The sequence below is a fragment of the Electrophorus electricus genome, chromosome 3, assembly GCF_013358815.1.
Source record: "Electrophorus electricus isolate fEleEle1 chromosome 3, fEleEle1.pri, whole genome shotgun sequence".
Classification (NCBI taxonomy): domain Eukaryota; kingdom Metazoa; phylum Chordata; class Actinopteri; order Gymnotiformes; family Gymnotidae; genus Electrophorus; species Electrophorus electricus.
The window spans coordinates 20,702,501-20,718,741 of NC_049537.1; the positions used below are offsets into that span (position 1 = coordinate 20,702,501).

Below are 16,241 nucleotides of genomic sequence, written 5' to 3' on the forward strand. Positions count from 1 at the left end.
ATCATGCCCCTGAAGAGCCAATGAGGTCCAAAGAAGATGAAGGGAGTATTTGTACATTTCCTTACTAATGAGGTCTCACGGCTAAAGAGCACAATTAGGAAAAATGTTCCTGTGTAAAGCAACTCTAAATGCAATCCCATAAAGAACAAACAAACTCAAAATAAAAGTGTTTTGTAACCAAGGATATTTAACTTTCCTAACACAAACTGAAAATATCACAGAAAAGTATCACCCTGACTTTAATGCAACACATTTTAGGTCAGAGAAAGTATGCTTGAAAACGTCTGGGACAAAAATATGTCCTGGTATAACTGTCTTGTTATAACTGTGTCCTGGTATAAAGGCGTCCTGGCGGTGTTTCAAAACCCTTTTGCTGCCCTCTTGTTATTATGAGCAGTGTACTCATGAGACACTGCACAAGATATTTGTTCAGTAAATCGAGAGAACGAGAGAGAGAGAGAGAGAGAGGACAAGAAGGAGAAAGATGAAAGAAATGTCAGTGTGCATTTACGATAAAGCCAAGTCTAGTCAGTCTGCTCCTTTACCATGGAAGGAGAGCTGATCTTGCCTGGTTGCTAATGGAGACTGACGGCACAGTGGGGTCCGTGGTGGGACTCACCAGGCCCACGGTAATGCTGGCTCACGCCTGTGGACATGCAGAGGGCCTGGATGAGGTTAACTTGCACATTAAGAGTAATGCACACTTGAAAAGCGGAGTGGAACACTGTCGTTATTTACTGCTAACAGTTTTGGGGAGAGACAGAGAGAGGGAGAGGGAGAGGCAGGGGGAGGGAGAGAGAGAGGGAGAGAGAGAGAGAGAGAGAGAGAGGGAGAGAGAGAGAGAGAGAGAGAGAGAGGGAGAGAGAGAGAGAGTAGCCTGAAATATGCCTTAAATCTAAATGTTTTGGGTGTTAATGAACACATCACAAGGACTGTGCTAGTCTGACAAAGGTGATCATAACTGAACCTCAGGACAGGTTATTGCGACCAGTGCAGTCAGGAGGAGTGTGAGAATGCCGTTTTATGGGGTTTACTCCCACATTATTTTACCCATACTCCTCACATTTGGAGCACTTTCAAAGCTATATTTCTTTTGTTTTTCTTTTTTTTTGTTTACCAATATGTTTGACAACAGCTTATGAAGTCCAGCAATACAGGAATATGTAAGTATCTCAGTGAGTGATATGATAAAGGGACTGCTATCCAAAGAAGAATGAAATCTAAGCAGGGAGATAAGGCATTGTTTGTTTTTCGCTTGATTTCATGGCTACCTCCGTGCCGTTAGTGTAGGAAAAACAAATGATTCAAATCTGACTAAAGAGTACAGCGTAACTCTCTGCACCTTTCTTTGGGACTAAGGCTAAATCTGTTACTGGCTTATATTTTCAAATGACGTTGCAATAAAACAGTAGCCTTACTCATTTCCATTTCCATTTATGCAATTTAGCTCTTAGTTGTCTACTTGGAAAGTATCCTCAGCTGGAGTCCAAAACCACCTTTAAACTGTGACACTGGCAGAAGCTGTGGCTCGGATGTGCACGAGTGCAAAGGATTCTGTCCATGTAATCAAAGAAGAATGTTTAGTGCACTTTTCACCAGTTTGAATCAATAGATCATCTGCTTGCACTACCAATGAACAAATTAGTGTTGGCAATGGCATTGGTAAAAGAAGGCCAGGACATGCAGCGATTACAGATGTCAAAGAAAAAGGTATGTAAACAATGTAAAAAAAAAAGGAAGGATTAGTGTGCCGAACATGACACATCACAACACCTGTTATACTGCTCTGATGTCAGTACTGACACACAAACGTCTCATTCATCCTGATGCCCTGTGTCATTATGGCACAGATGAGGGGCGTTCCGCACACAATACCATTTCAGATCAGTCTGTGGAAAGGCACTGGAGAGGACAGCTCCAAAAGTGGAGGACGATCCTGAACACACAGACACGAAGGAGGCGGAATCCAGGAGAGACCTAATTTAAGAAAAGCAAAAGAGGAATGCCGAAGTGGAATCTACAAAACCGGAAGATAGAGCGGAAAAACAGCCCTGCAGTTGGTCTGGGTGGGAGAGAGACCGGGGAAGATGAGGAACAGTAAGCAAAGCAAAAGCCAACAGAGAGAGAGGACGAGACTGACCTTCAGGACCTGCCATTAGAGCCACATTCAGAACCTCTCTACAGTGACACGGGAGAACGGGAATTCCATTACCGGAAAACCTTGGAACCACTGGAGAGCTGGAGGAAGCCATTACCCAACTAAGGAATGTTTAGCTGGATGACACAGACGACACCCTTCCTTTGAGTGAGTAAACGAATACAATGATAACAGATCTTATTTTGGGGAATATTTAAAGTCTTATTCTCTGGTTCTCATTTAAAGTCTTGTTCTCTTAAAAGCCTTGTGCAGTGTTCTATAGTTTGGTAAAGCTTAAATTAGACTCACTATGCTGCTTTCTGCCTGTAAGTGTAAGTTCAAAATCATTAATAATTGCATTATTCATTGTAATAATGCACAGTAAACAAACTGTCATGACTTTGTTATAGAACCTATTTACCATGAATTAATAATCTTAATTCATAATCATCGAAATTAGTATATAATTAGTCGCATGTTATTCCTATAGATTCTAGGCAGCAAATGACTTCTGGTGTTTATTTTTAGAGCTCACTCTAAGAGTTCACTACTTCAGAGTAATTGTTCACTTATATTAAAGTAATAGTTCACCAATAGTTAGAAGAAGAAGAAGAAGAAGAAGAAGAAGAAGAAGAAGAAGAAGAAGAAGAAGAAGAAGAAGAAGAAGAAAAAGTCACTAATTCACTCATAGTTCCTATCACTAACTATACTAATATGTCCATACAAATGTATCAGCATTTGATTATGAAAAGTGTTGAAACTAAATAAAAAATGTCTGGCTTTCATGTTTTGTAATTGATATTTCAGATATCTTAGCAATAGCTAAAGTGAAAAATAAAATGTAAATAAATTTTATTTTAATAATACAGAGGACAAAAATACATCTAAAATCAGTATTACAAATCACTGCAATAAGACACACATACATTTGACCATTAATTTTTATGTGGTGAGAACACTGAATCAAATGACATAGTAGTGTAACTATGGCAACATAAACAAACCCAGGTTCACCAGTGTTGATTGTCCGTGGCACTGCCATGACAACATAAACAAATCCATTAATAAATTTTTTTTTTTATTTAGTTTTATTTTAGACTGCATAATAAAATTCTTTTTTTAAAAGAATCAAATATTAAATAGCCTAATTTCTTGTAGTCTGATCTTTCTGATTATGATAAAAGACATTTATGATAAAAGAAGTCGTCACACTCCGGTCCACAGCCAAACACTCAGTCTATCATCCACACAATCCCATTCATCCTCCTCCAACCAATCAGACACCTCCAGCTCATCAATCACCAGTCACTCCAGCAATCATGACACACATCCACTTCCACGTTCACAATCACCCATTTGTTATCACTCACACAAGCACCTCATTACACGCTTCCTACCCAAGACCACAAGACTCTCCAGCCTGAGAATCTGTCTTGCAAGCCTACAAATGCCACGACTTTTCTCTCATTCACTTTTTTAGCTTTTGTACTTATTTTTTAGTACTTATTTTTCTGTTACATTTTGCCCTCTGTTTGCCCTGTTGCTGCTTTAAAATCCTTTTTTTGGTTTAATCTCACTTGCACCGCACTATTTTGCTCAAAATGTCACAACATGTTCTTGTATTTGGATGCACTGAGAATATTTTATTAATTATTTTGTTTATTTTCCCTTGCCTTTCTAACCGGATGAATTTAAATCACAGGAAACTAAATAATCTTTACTTTAGAATAAGGAACACAAATTTACTTATTGAAAATGATTTTGTCCTCTAATCAGCAATGACTAAAACTCTCATTTAAAATATGCAACACCACTTAGTATTAGTATTAGTGCATTATTAATCTTTTACAAGATCTAAAGAAGTAAATAAACAAATAACCTGGTAAACCAGTGTGAAAACAATAATTAATGGCAATATCAGCAATCAACTGCTCTCCACAGTTGCTATGTAAAAATAAAGCATTTTCCATGTATAATATCGCAAACATATTTCAACAGTAATTAAAATATCCAATAGATAAGAGAATGACAAGAAAATGCTGTTCAACAATTGGTCAAAAATATATTTTTTTCAGTGTAAATATTCAAACTACGAATTCTTGGCATTTGCAGTCAAGATACTACTGTGTAAAGAGAAATATTACTTATTGTAGAAAACAGATATAAAACCTGAGCTTGACACAATTAAAACTTATGCCAGTTTTCATAAAGTCTAAGACAACCAGTAAGAAACACCATAATAACACACTTTTTCCATGCTCCAGTTGGAAGACACATGCTGAAGCTCATTGTCAACTGCTCAGGCTGAAGTCTCTGAAGAGCTCAGGAGACACATTCACCTGGAAGAGCCTAAGGTAAATATTAACCCATCTCTGGTTGCGTAAAAGACATTCACATAGAATCCCATGCTGCTGACACATCTGCACATCTGCTGCCATTAGCCTGATCAAAAGGTATTAACATCTGACAAATATCTGACAAAACGACAAACATCTGACAAAATGACTAACCTGGTTCAGCTGAAAAACATTAAAACAACATTTAAAAACATGCTGAGGCACTTGTGAAACCGAGGCTTTGTCTGAGGGCCCTGAGGACCTCTGAGTGAGTCAAGGAAATTTAGATCACATGTCATAATACTAACACAACTGTACATCTGTTGAAATGAGCCTGTACCAAATTAAAATTCACAGAACCACAGCTGAGCTGCTGCTGATAAAGGTTAATCAGCGCAGCACTGACTTCCAGGAACATTCATCTACTAATACTGTGCAATTTTGTACACCTATTATTGACACAATGCTTTTTATTACAAATATTTAATCAGGCTTTACTGAGAATTTGTTCATGTTTCAGAAGAAATGGTCAAACGCGTTACGAGTGAGGCCATTAATGAGCTGACGAAATGTTTTAGACTGAATCAAACAGTACACCTCCGGCTGAGTGGATAATCATTAAAAAACTGGAATCATGAAAAAGGCCAGCTAGAAAATTAATCAAATTTACTCATGCAAAACCTGCCAGAGGTACGTTTACGGTCATGAAAGTGAAACCCTTAGCGAGCTCATGTGCATTCACTTAGAGGAGGCTGAAAAAAACAGTCAACCGACCTCTGGGTGAGTAAAGGGTATGAACAGATGCCATGATGACGGTGCCACAGCCGAAGAACTGCTGATGTAGGAAGTGGCAACGACATAAACGCCAACATGCCTTAGTTAATGTTTTCCCAGGAAACCAAATGACGGTGGACGTTGAAAATGAAGCCAAAACCATTACACAGCTCATGTATAACGTAGATAATACGGACATACCTAACAACAAACCTCTGTGTGAGTACTGCACATAATTCATGCCAAAATGTACATAAAAACACAACTAACACACAAATGACTGATTCTTCTCCTCATTTTTCATAGTTGGAATAAACAAAGACCAGCCTGTGAGTGAGATCAATGAGAAACAGTGAAAGAACCCAAAAAACAAGGAGAGGTTGAAAAATAACATACAGATCTAGACTATGAGGAGAATAAAGGCAAGAGTAAGAATGAAAGCACCTGATTCTCTGCATGTTTGTAAGCCAAATCTCTGGATGAGTAGACCATGATGAAAATGATACACACAATGTTTTGATATTATGCTGAATGAAGAGAACAGGTGATGAGAAGTTAAAGAATGGATGTGAATAAGTGAAATTGTACAGTTAATTCTACCCCATAGTTGAAAAGAATGAAATAAAGGAACAACCATCATTGAACGGAGCTGAAAGAGAAAACAAAAAGACAAACAGCTTGACAGGAACACGGAATGGGACGCTATTTTCAGAGAGATGGAACACAGCATCAGAGAAGGCTGCAATTCCACAGAGGAGGACATCAGCTCCAGAGAGGACTGCAGGAAGGAGACCCCATTAATGGCAACATGATGATCGTTGAAAAAGAGTGTTAAGAGATGGACAAGACAAAACCAGCAAATTCCAAAAATAAAATAAAAAATAATAAAGACTGTTTATTAGACTGTTTATTATAAGTCGGTTTTGTTTGCTAATGCAACTTTAAGCCATTTTTAAATCGAAATTTTCGAGGAGAAGCTGCAGGAATAAGCACAAATATTTGCCTGAAAAAAATGTAATAAATAAAGATTAGAAAATGATCTGGGTAATGAGGAAAAGCCATCTGTGTTTGTGAGTTAGTGGGCATGCCGGTGCAGGGTCCAGCAGGAAGGAATATTCTCTCATCTGACCACACGCCCTGGCGTTCTGCTTGCTGGGGAAACTCATGTTGGTAGAGAGAACAGTAGAGAAAGCCTCTCTCCGTGTATATTTTTGGTTTATTCCCTTCTCCTTTATGGCAAGTATACAGGGCATTATGTGTCACACTGACTTTTCTGACAGAACCTTGACCAGGCGTCGGATGCCCTCATCGCACAGCCGATTGCCGTGGACCGTCTACTCCATCTCTTAACATCTCTGAAAACTAGACATAAGCCAACTTTGCGTGATGCTTTCATCATTTCTACATGTGACTACTGCAACATGTAATTGGCTTCCTGCCTGGCTTCTTCTTTAAGCTTCAGCGGGTTCAGAAGGGGATGGGCTGTGTCCTTACCGAGAACAGAACGGCCAAGAACATTACTCCGGCCTGAGCTAATTTACTTTAGCTTCCTGCTTCAGTTCTGCATGACACAGAAAGCCGTTAATGGCCCAGCTCTGGCATAATTTACTTATATCTTGAAGCATTTATAGCTCATCCCATACGATCTGCTTAGCTGAGATAGACGTGCTATTCCTAAGACTCGCTGCACCATAGCTGGTGTAAGATACTTCTTATTGTGCTAAGAGACTCTGAAATGGTGTTTAACAGAATATAAGAAAGTCCCGTTGTGGACGAATACAGATTACATATTTAGTTACATGTTTGCATATTTAGGTGCTTTATGGGGTGTTTTTTGTTTTGAATTTGTATTAATGCAAAGAGGTATATCAATTTGTGCAATTGCCATTATAATATGTAAACTTATGTAGAACATCTGAATTTGGAACTTGGAAATGGAAGGTGTAATATAAATATGCATTATTATTGTAGTTGTTATTATTACATGGATTCCCTCTGCCAAGCATTTCTTCACATATCGTAATGGTTGTGTGAGTACAGAAACAGCTCATCCATTATATATATATATATACATACACACATACACACACACACACACACACAAGAGAGAGAGAGATATTGAAAATTATAGTGAAGTAGGCAGAGTTCCCAGAGAGACAGGACGTTTCAGACAGAGGTCCTTCATTAGCTGTACAAGCAAAGTGCTTCTGAATTAGTAGGAGGAGCCAGTTTATATATGAAAAATGAAATGTTGAAATCATAACATTCATTCCATGGGGTTTTAAAGTTCCAAGAAATTAGATGAGTTCTTTTGCTTTGAGTTTCCTAATTTCATTGCTGCCATAGCAACCACTGGCAAAGCAAACAGATATGTTATTAAAGCAGTGTCCATTACTATCAAAATGCCTTGCCACTGGAAATGACAGTGGCAAGGCATTTTTCTCATTTTTCTCTCTTGGCTTCTGCAATATAAAGCTGATTACATCTCTTACAAGTAATACAGTAGACAAATCCTGCAGTGATGCATGAGGAGGAATGGGGATGACAGCTGATCCTTTTGTGCCGGTTATTTTGGTGGCTGTGTTTAAAATTTCCATGTTGCACACATCGTACAGTTGCAGGCTGCAGTACCAGAGGTAATATTTGAATGGTTATTTCTCTCACTCATGTCTTTTGACATTTTTGTCTCGTCTGTAGGAGATTACTGGATGATCCTTAAAAAGGGTTGTGGTCTCTGCATCGTACTGGAGGATTCTGAAGTGTAAGTATAATATCAGCTGCTGTTTTATTTGTAGAATAAGTCAGCACCAAGGGAATTCTTGTAATCTTTACAGCAGATTGTTTATAGTTCAGTGTGTATACGTATAGTTCAGAGCCAAGGCATCTATGACTTCCCTAGGAAACCTGCAGTTTTGAAGATATTCACCCATTTCCATGCTTTTCTGGAGGAAGTCTATATTTTCACTGCAAATGCATTTAAGTCTAAATAGCTGTAAGAGATGCGAGTTTTTACAGGCCTTGGGATGAGAAGAAACGTACCGCAAATAGGAATGAGAGACTGTAGGTTTATAATTGATGGTGCTATTTAATTTGCAAGCTTCACTGAAACATACAGTTATCCTCGCTGAAACATCCAGTTATCCTCGCTAAAACATCCAGTTATCCTCGCTGAAACATGCAGTTATCCTCGCTGAAACATCGTTATCCTCGCTGAAACATCCAATTATCCTCGCTGAAACATCCAATTATCCTCACTGAAACATCCAATTATCCTCACTGAAACATCCAGTTATCCTCACTGAAACATGCAGTTATCCTCACTGAAACATGCAGTTATCCTCACTGAAACATGCAGTTATCCTCACTGAAACATGCAGTTATCCTCACTGAAACATCTAGCTATGCTCACTGAAACATCCAGTTATCTTCGCTGAAACATCAGCGAGGATAACCTTGGTGACGTTATTCTCACTGAAACATCCAAAAAGTGAAATTGAATTTCAGTGTAGCAGCACTCAATTTGCAGTTTTACAGAGGTTATGCAAAGACTACTGCCTGTGTCGAACATATACAGAAAGTTACCAAGAGAACATTTGAAAGAAGTGTAAGAAGATATCTCAGTGTTGGCAAAAGACAGAACTAGTGGACACGCAGAAACTTAAAAACTGCAACAGAAGTTGGAGATGCAAATAAATACAGGTGTCTGGAGCATCCAGGTACTGCAATCACAGACACAGATGTATGGGTAGTATGTGAAAATGGCTCTCAGGATTTTTGTTGGTGGGTGTGGGTGTGTGTAGCAACCATGGCCTTAATTTATGACAGCATATGACTGAAAACTTCATACATAGCAGTTTTTCTTTGAATTGGCTCATGAGAAAAAGGCATTTAGGTTCAAATTAATCTTACTATTTTAAAATCACAAAAAAGAACTTCAAGCACACACTTATCACTGGGGATAGAAGGAACTGACAATGTTTAATGAAATCCTCAGAATTTCCCCCTGGAATGAACGTGCCTTAGGCTGATCCATATAAACCCACACGCTCCAAGATGATTTGATTTGGCGGCTCTCCTTTTAAAATCACCCACTCATCTTCCATGGTTAACCTAATCTCATAGATCTAACAAAATATAGAAGCAGATGCAGTCCTGTGAGGGGAACAGCTGGGCATTACTGAGTCCACAGCCAGCAAGCGTCTGTGAAAGCACAGGAACATTGCTCAACTATGGCAAAGCCCAAAGGGACAAATATATTCTGTGCATAACTGCATAGGTTATATAGAACAACCATATATAGAGAAAGAAGCATTTGTTTTATTTTCAGAAAAGGCATTCTTATAATTCTACTATCAGACCAGAATCTGTTGAACGTTTAAAGAACACAGAAGTGTTAGAACTGTTACTTAGTCTGTCCACTGTGACACTGAATATATGCTATATACACACACACAGATACAGGCTGTCACAGAACGCTCCCACGCCCCCCAAGAGTCACGTGGTACGGCCTGCCGCGTGGGGGGGGGGGGGGGTTCACATTTGTGATGGCACACACCTGCACGGGGTTTTGAGTTTAAGTGTTTGTCTGTCTATTTAAACCCACACCTGTGTGTGCCTCGTCGTTGGTCATTGTTTCTGTTATTGGTATTGTTAATGTTCATGTATAATGTTAGTGTTTCTGTTGTTGCTAATGTCTCTGTTAATGTAAATGTTCACTATAATCCCTATATGTTGAGTGCCGCCGTTGTCGTTCGTGTTTTATGTAAATAAATGTTTCACCAGATCGAGGGAGTCTGTGCGTCCTGCTCCGCGCCCTGCGGCACTCGGGCAAACGTTACACAGGCAAGACATTTTGGGGGGCATCTGCATCCCATAAAATGTTAGTCAACTCACTTTATTTGCAGAATATTGACATTTGCCATAATGATCTACTTTAAACAGAGAATGATGTCCACGACAAAAGGGAGTAGTAATAATGATTAACAGATTTGTCTGTGCTTGTAATGTTTCTCTCTAGAAATGTATTATATGATAAAGGCACGTTGGTCAATGGCTAGAAATGGCTTAATGACCCAATACACTTGATGACTACTTCTTTAAAAAGCCAAATACTAATGTTGCTTATAAAAATGACAGTTTCAACAGACAGGTGTCACGGAGGCACCAATTACCAGCCTTACAAACGCTGCCCCTGTGTTGACCCCAGCTAATCAGCATTTTGAAGAGGTTAGCCACATCAACTGACTCGCTGCAGTGATCAGAACAAGATCTAATACATGGCATTAAAATGTGGAAGCTTTATTGAAAGTGGGTATCCAGTAAAAGATGCTTGAATGTTTAGGAAAAAATTGTGTAAAATTTATGAAATGGTATAAATTGGTATGAAAAGATTTCAATATAGCCCCACAGCTTATGGGGCCTTATAAGATATTTAAATTTGTTCTGAAGTGCATATATATATATATATATATATATATATATATATATATATATATATATATATATATATATATATATATGACAGTTTATATATATGACAGTATATATATATATATATATATATATATATATATATATATATATATATATGTATATGTATATGTATATGTATGTGTGTGTGTGTGTGTGTGTGTGTGTGTGTGTGTGTGTGTGTGTGTGTGTGTGTGTGTGTGCTTGGCTACAAGATGAACACCACGAGGTTGGAGGTACACCATAAAGGCCACATGTACAGAAGTCAGCCAGCTATTAGAAATGCAGAAAAGCACAAGGCACCTGAAGGTACCTGAGAAGTACAGCAAGCTATCCATACCTGAGGCCTTGGAGACTGGCAGGCAAAGATTAACAGCTCTGGCTACCCACAGAGGCATCACACAACAACAATGCCCAGTGGTTAGAGAACCTGAGAACTGACCACAGCAACCTCCCTGAACAGGATGCAGTAACCATCACGCTAGCAGACTTCCAAGAAAGGTTTCAGAAGCATTAGGAATTGGACAGCTCCAGGCCCTGACATGATCCATGCCTAGTGGCTAAAGAAGCTGAGTGTACCTAGCAGCATAAATGTACAAGCTGCTAATTAATGGAATCCACCTGGAATCGTTAACTGAAGGCCAGACAGTCTTGATCCTGAAGGACCCCCGGAAAGGGGTAATTCCATCCAACTACCGACTAATAACCTGCCGCTTTCCAACATGGAATCTCCTGTCAGGCATCACTGCAGCTAAGATAAGTAGGCACACGGCTCAGTACATGAGTGGGGCCCAGAAAGGCATTGCCAAGAACACCAGAGGACCCAGGCATCAGCTGCTGGTGGATAAAACAGTCACTTGAGACTGCAAGACCAGACAGACCAACCTGTGCACTTCCTGGTCTGATTACAAGAAAACTGACGATTCAATGCCCCACACATGAATCCTGGAATTCTTGTGGCTGTATAACATCAAGAGGACTCTAAGAGCCTTCATCAAAAACTCAATGGGGCTGTGGAATACAACCCTAGAGGCCAACTTCAAGGCAATAACATGAGTCAGCATCAAGTGCAGGATTTACCAAGGAGATGCCCTGTCCCCCTGCTGTTGGGTATCGGTCTGAGCCCCCTCAGTGAAACCATCACTAAGAGTGTCTACGGATACCGGCTATGGAATGGAGCAACCATCAGCCACCACCTGTACATGGATGACATCAAGCTGTATGCCCGAAGTGAATGAGACATCGACTCATTAATCCATCTCACCAGGATATACAGCAACAACATCATTCGGAATGTCATTCGAACTGGATAAGTGTGGTTGTATAGTTACAAGAAGAGTGAATGTGGCTAGAACAGAGGGGATCAACACTACCAGAAGGTAATATAACAGATGTTGAGGGCAGCTACAAATACATTAGAATCCTACAGGCAAATGAAAATCATAAAAAGGACACAAGGAAAGGAGCTACAGCCAAATACCTACAAAGAGTGAGGCTAGTCCTAAGAAGTCAGCCGAACGGAAGAAACATGATCCGAGGTATCAACACCTATGCTCTGCCAGTCATCAGGTACCCTGCTGGCATAATAAGCTTGCATAGTGATAGATGTGGCAATCCGGAGTGATAGCAACATCAGAAAAAGGAACACGAAATATCAAAGGCCGAAGGAAGAGCTAGAAAAGATGTGGAGGTAGAAGGCAACCGTGGTTCCCATAGACCACTATGGGCTGTAACCCCCAAACTGGGAGATTGGTTCCAACAGATACCAGGAACAACATCTGAGATCTCGGTCCAGAAGAGTGCAGTCCTGGGAACAGCTAAGATACTACGCAGGACTCTCAAGGTCCCAGGCCTTGAATGAAAAAGACCACCTGGGGGTGAGGGACACACACACACACACACACACACACACACACACACACACACACACACACACACACACACTGGAGAATAAACAAGAGGTGCTGCATCTCAGGTCACATTGCATGAAATGTAACCACAAGAATGATATCTGGAAATGTATCAGCAAAGGACTGGCAGTTGATCAGAATGAGAAAGGATGTTATCTGTAAGGAGATACATATCCAAAGAAGGAAACTGTCTACTTTAATACAATTTTGAATATATATATATGTGCTGATTCATTTCCAGATATCATTCAGAAAAGAAGCTGCGACTAATAAACAAATGGCACGTTCATACAGCCGGCTAAACATTACAAAGGTCAGTGAAGGCTGTCCTGAATATGATGTCTGCTGAGTTTGCTTTTCGTTAGAATGCTCCCCAATGAAATGTCTTGCGGCTGCAGCTACTAAGGCAGTTGCCTCCGGTAAAGAATGTGGCGCAAACAGAAGAGCAAGCTGTCAGCTGGGAGGGCACGCCGCAGGGGGAGAGATGCACTTAAAGCTGCAGTAAACAGTTTCGCAGTGCTTGCTTACTTCAGCCAGTCTTTGCCACTGAAGGATAGCATGCCATCCCGTCGATCCCATGCTCTCCCATCCAAAGCCCCGCCATCCAACGATACGCGCACTTAGCACTTAGCGCTATTTTTGTTATAAAAAAAAGAATTTCGTTGTTTTTTTGTTTTTTTTTAATAGATCTGCTTTAAGAGTGATGCACAGGTTTGACATAGCATCACCATCAATCACCATCATCAATCAAATTGAAGCCTTAATACCTGTATTAAGAGTGACTGAAAAGTGCAGGTACTGATCAGTGAGATTTCTGTGAAAGTCATGTGTCTTAAATTGGAGCTAGGTGGCTGCTGACGTGTGCTGAATTCAAAACCTTACAGCATGAAGTTCTCTGAGACTGCGCTTTTCCCCCCTTTTAGAAAATGGATTTCAAACCTATTCAGAGAACTAAAAATAGTAAACAGCTGAGAAGAGTTTATTACTATTAATACATGAATCCTGAACGCAGGATATTTACTAGCTCAAACAGTCCTATGATTAAAAAACTGTAGTCCACAGAATTAAGGCCAGATAAGTGTATTGTTTTTCACACACAGAAGCTGTGGGAGAACCCACTTCCAGGCATCCATTTAACAAGAAACTGTCACCAGGGAGGGAGATTTTTCTAAAGAAAGGGAATCAAATTGCCTTTTTTGCTCCACTGGTTAACCCCAGGATATAGAGATTGGAGTAGTTGTTCCTAGCTTCCAATTTGCTTTTGGATCTTACTGCCATGAGCTGCTTCTCAAATGCTGTCTCTGTTCTGATGCTGCAAAACTTGGATTACATCTGTGCATTTATCCAGAACAATAGATGTTAGCTTCAACTCTGATGATTTTTGATTGAAAGGCACATCATATGCTTGTCAGCAGTATCCATGGAGTTGGGGAATGTGAATATAGACATATCTAAACAAAATGGGATCCTGGACAAATATTTAAAAAGTAACATTTTCCAAGAACAAAGCTAGAAGGTTCTGAACAAAATAATATTTCACTTTGCTTTAAAGGTACATTAGTCAAGATTCAAGAAACACCACCTCTAGTGGTTAACTAGGTGAACACAGTTTTTTTTCCCCCTCTTCAGATCCACCTTCTATTCGTGCCCAAGAACACAAAGGTCGCTTCTAAGATGGACAGTAGAGAGCAGATTTCAATTACAGTTTTCTAGCATTACCAAAGATGTCATGACTTCATCTTTGAGAGATGAGGTAGGCTGTTTATTAATAATACTTCATTATTTCACAAATTGTTAGCAAAAGTGAACCGCGTGGTAGCTATTATATCAGTGTGAGTGTTAGACACTGGAGCCTTTCTGTCTTCAGGCACCCAATGCAACATCTCTGCTAATCAGCCACGATAAGCCATGATAAGAGCTTGTATGCAGAAGCTTAGATAAATGATGAGCATCAAGAGAGGGATATGATGCTGCTCACCCCAAAAATAAAATAAAACATTTTTAAAATCCTGCTTGGCAAATTAAGATAACATACCATTAAATTAAAATTTTCCTCCAAGAGACATATTGTCTAATCACGTTACCCATGTAAGCTACAAATTCTTGGTGCCATTTGGTCAGAGTGGGCATCAAACTCCCGTGTCTGGGAGGTGTGACAGTGTTAGCATTTTACCCTGATACGTGACAGTTCCCACTATGAAATGTACTTTCTTGATAGTGATATCATAAACCTATAAACACTCAGAATTCAGCTCATAATTTGCTGCTGTGAGAATAGGCATGCATTCGCTGTCCGATAATTCTTTGTAATGAGCTCCCATGAGTTTATCAGGCACTACCCGTGTTAGCTAGTTAGCATTGTTAGCTGCGAGGGAGTTTGATGCAGTTGACCAGTGTTACATCTGAAGGTGGGTGAACCCAAAGCATTAACTTTACTTAGCTCTCTAAGTGATAAAGATACTGCTACTCGATTTGCTATGTAAAGTTTCTCAATAACAGTTCAATGCATTACACAAATCATATTTACATACTTTGTCATTAATGCAGTTGATTCTGCCAACTTTATTCACCTTCACATGTGGTAACATGGTTAAGTCATTTTATTGCGTTTCTTGTCTTGATTTTCTTTGGCAGTGCAAGAGTTTTTGTCCACTGTACAAGCACCTATTGGTGCAGCTTGCTTGTCTGATTCCACCAGGTTTTCTCAGCAGATGGAGATGGGGGAGTATTGGGGTGCTGAGGAGTCTAAAGTGACTGACAGGAGGTCAATGTAAACACAAAACAAGATTCTGTTCCGAAACACAGTTTTTCAAACAGGTTTCTCATATACCTAATACACGTGCTATACAGATTTTGAGCAATACACATTGTTTATATATATATATATATATATATATATATATATATATATATATATATATATATATATATATATATATATATATATATATCATCAAAGAACTGTAATTAACATCTACGGAATCATCCTTCTTTTTGCTCAAAGAGAACTTTGTCTGGCACGTGAAAGCTCGGTGAAAAGTTTCAACTACTGCCTTCACACATAAAGGAATAAAAAATAGCTGTGTAATGAGGAAAAGCAGTTGGTTTTTGCAAGTTAGTGAATATGCAGGTGCAGAGTCCAGTGGAGAGGAACACTCCCATCTCCCGTACCACACCGTTCACACCCTCCTGCTGGCTGACGGAGCCGTCGAAGCTTCTTTTGAAGATTTAATGACTGACGTCTCCACAATCTTCTCCACTACTCCTCCTGACAGACCCTCAAACCAGATGAGGTGTCCTGACCAAACGGGGGAGTTAAATGACACGGCTTTCCCTCTAACTCTTTCAAATCGTTTCCTTTCTGCTCTCTCTCTTTCTCCTTTGCTTTGCTCCTTCTTTTCTCCTCCCTCCTGCTTTGCTCCCCAATTCCCGTTTTCGAAAACAATCAGGAATCCGAATGGAGCTGGAGCGATGCTTGTCGGTTGAGTGCACCCCTGCTTTCATGAGAGAAGTCCTGCTACTCTGAACTCCTACTACAAGTCCTACCACTCCGAAGTCTACTGCGTGAATTCCCTCACACTTGCGCTTCCTCGCACGCACGAGCCACGCAGTCGC

At 39.8% G+C, this 16,241-nt stretch overlaps 1 protein-coding gene across 2 annotated transcripts in view; it reads right to left on the minus strand.

Moving 5' to 3' along the window:
- Positions 1–16,241, minus strand: part of fam184a (family with sequence similarity 184 member A) — an 80,458-nt gene that overhangs the window by 27,793 nt on the left and 36,424 nt on the right. The window lies entirely within an intron of this gene.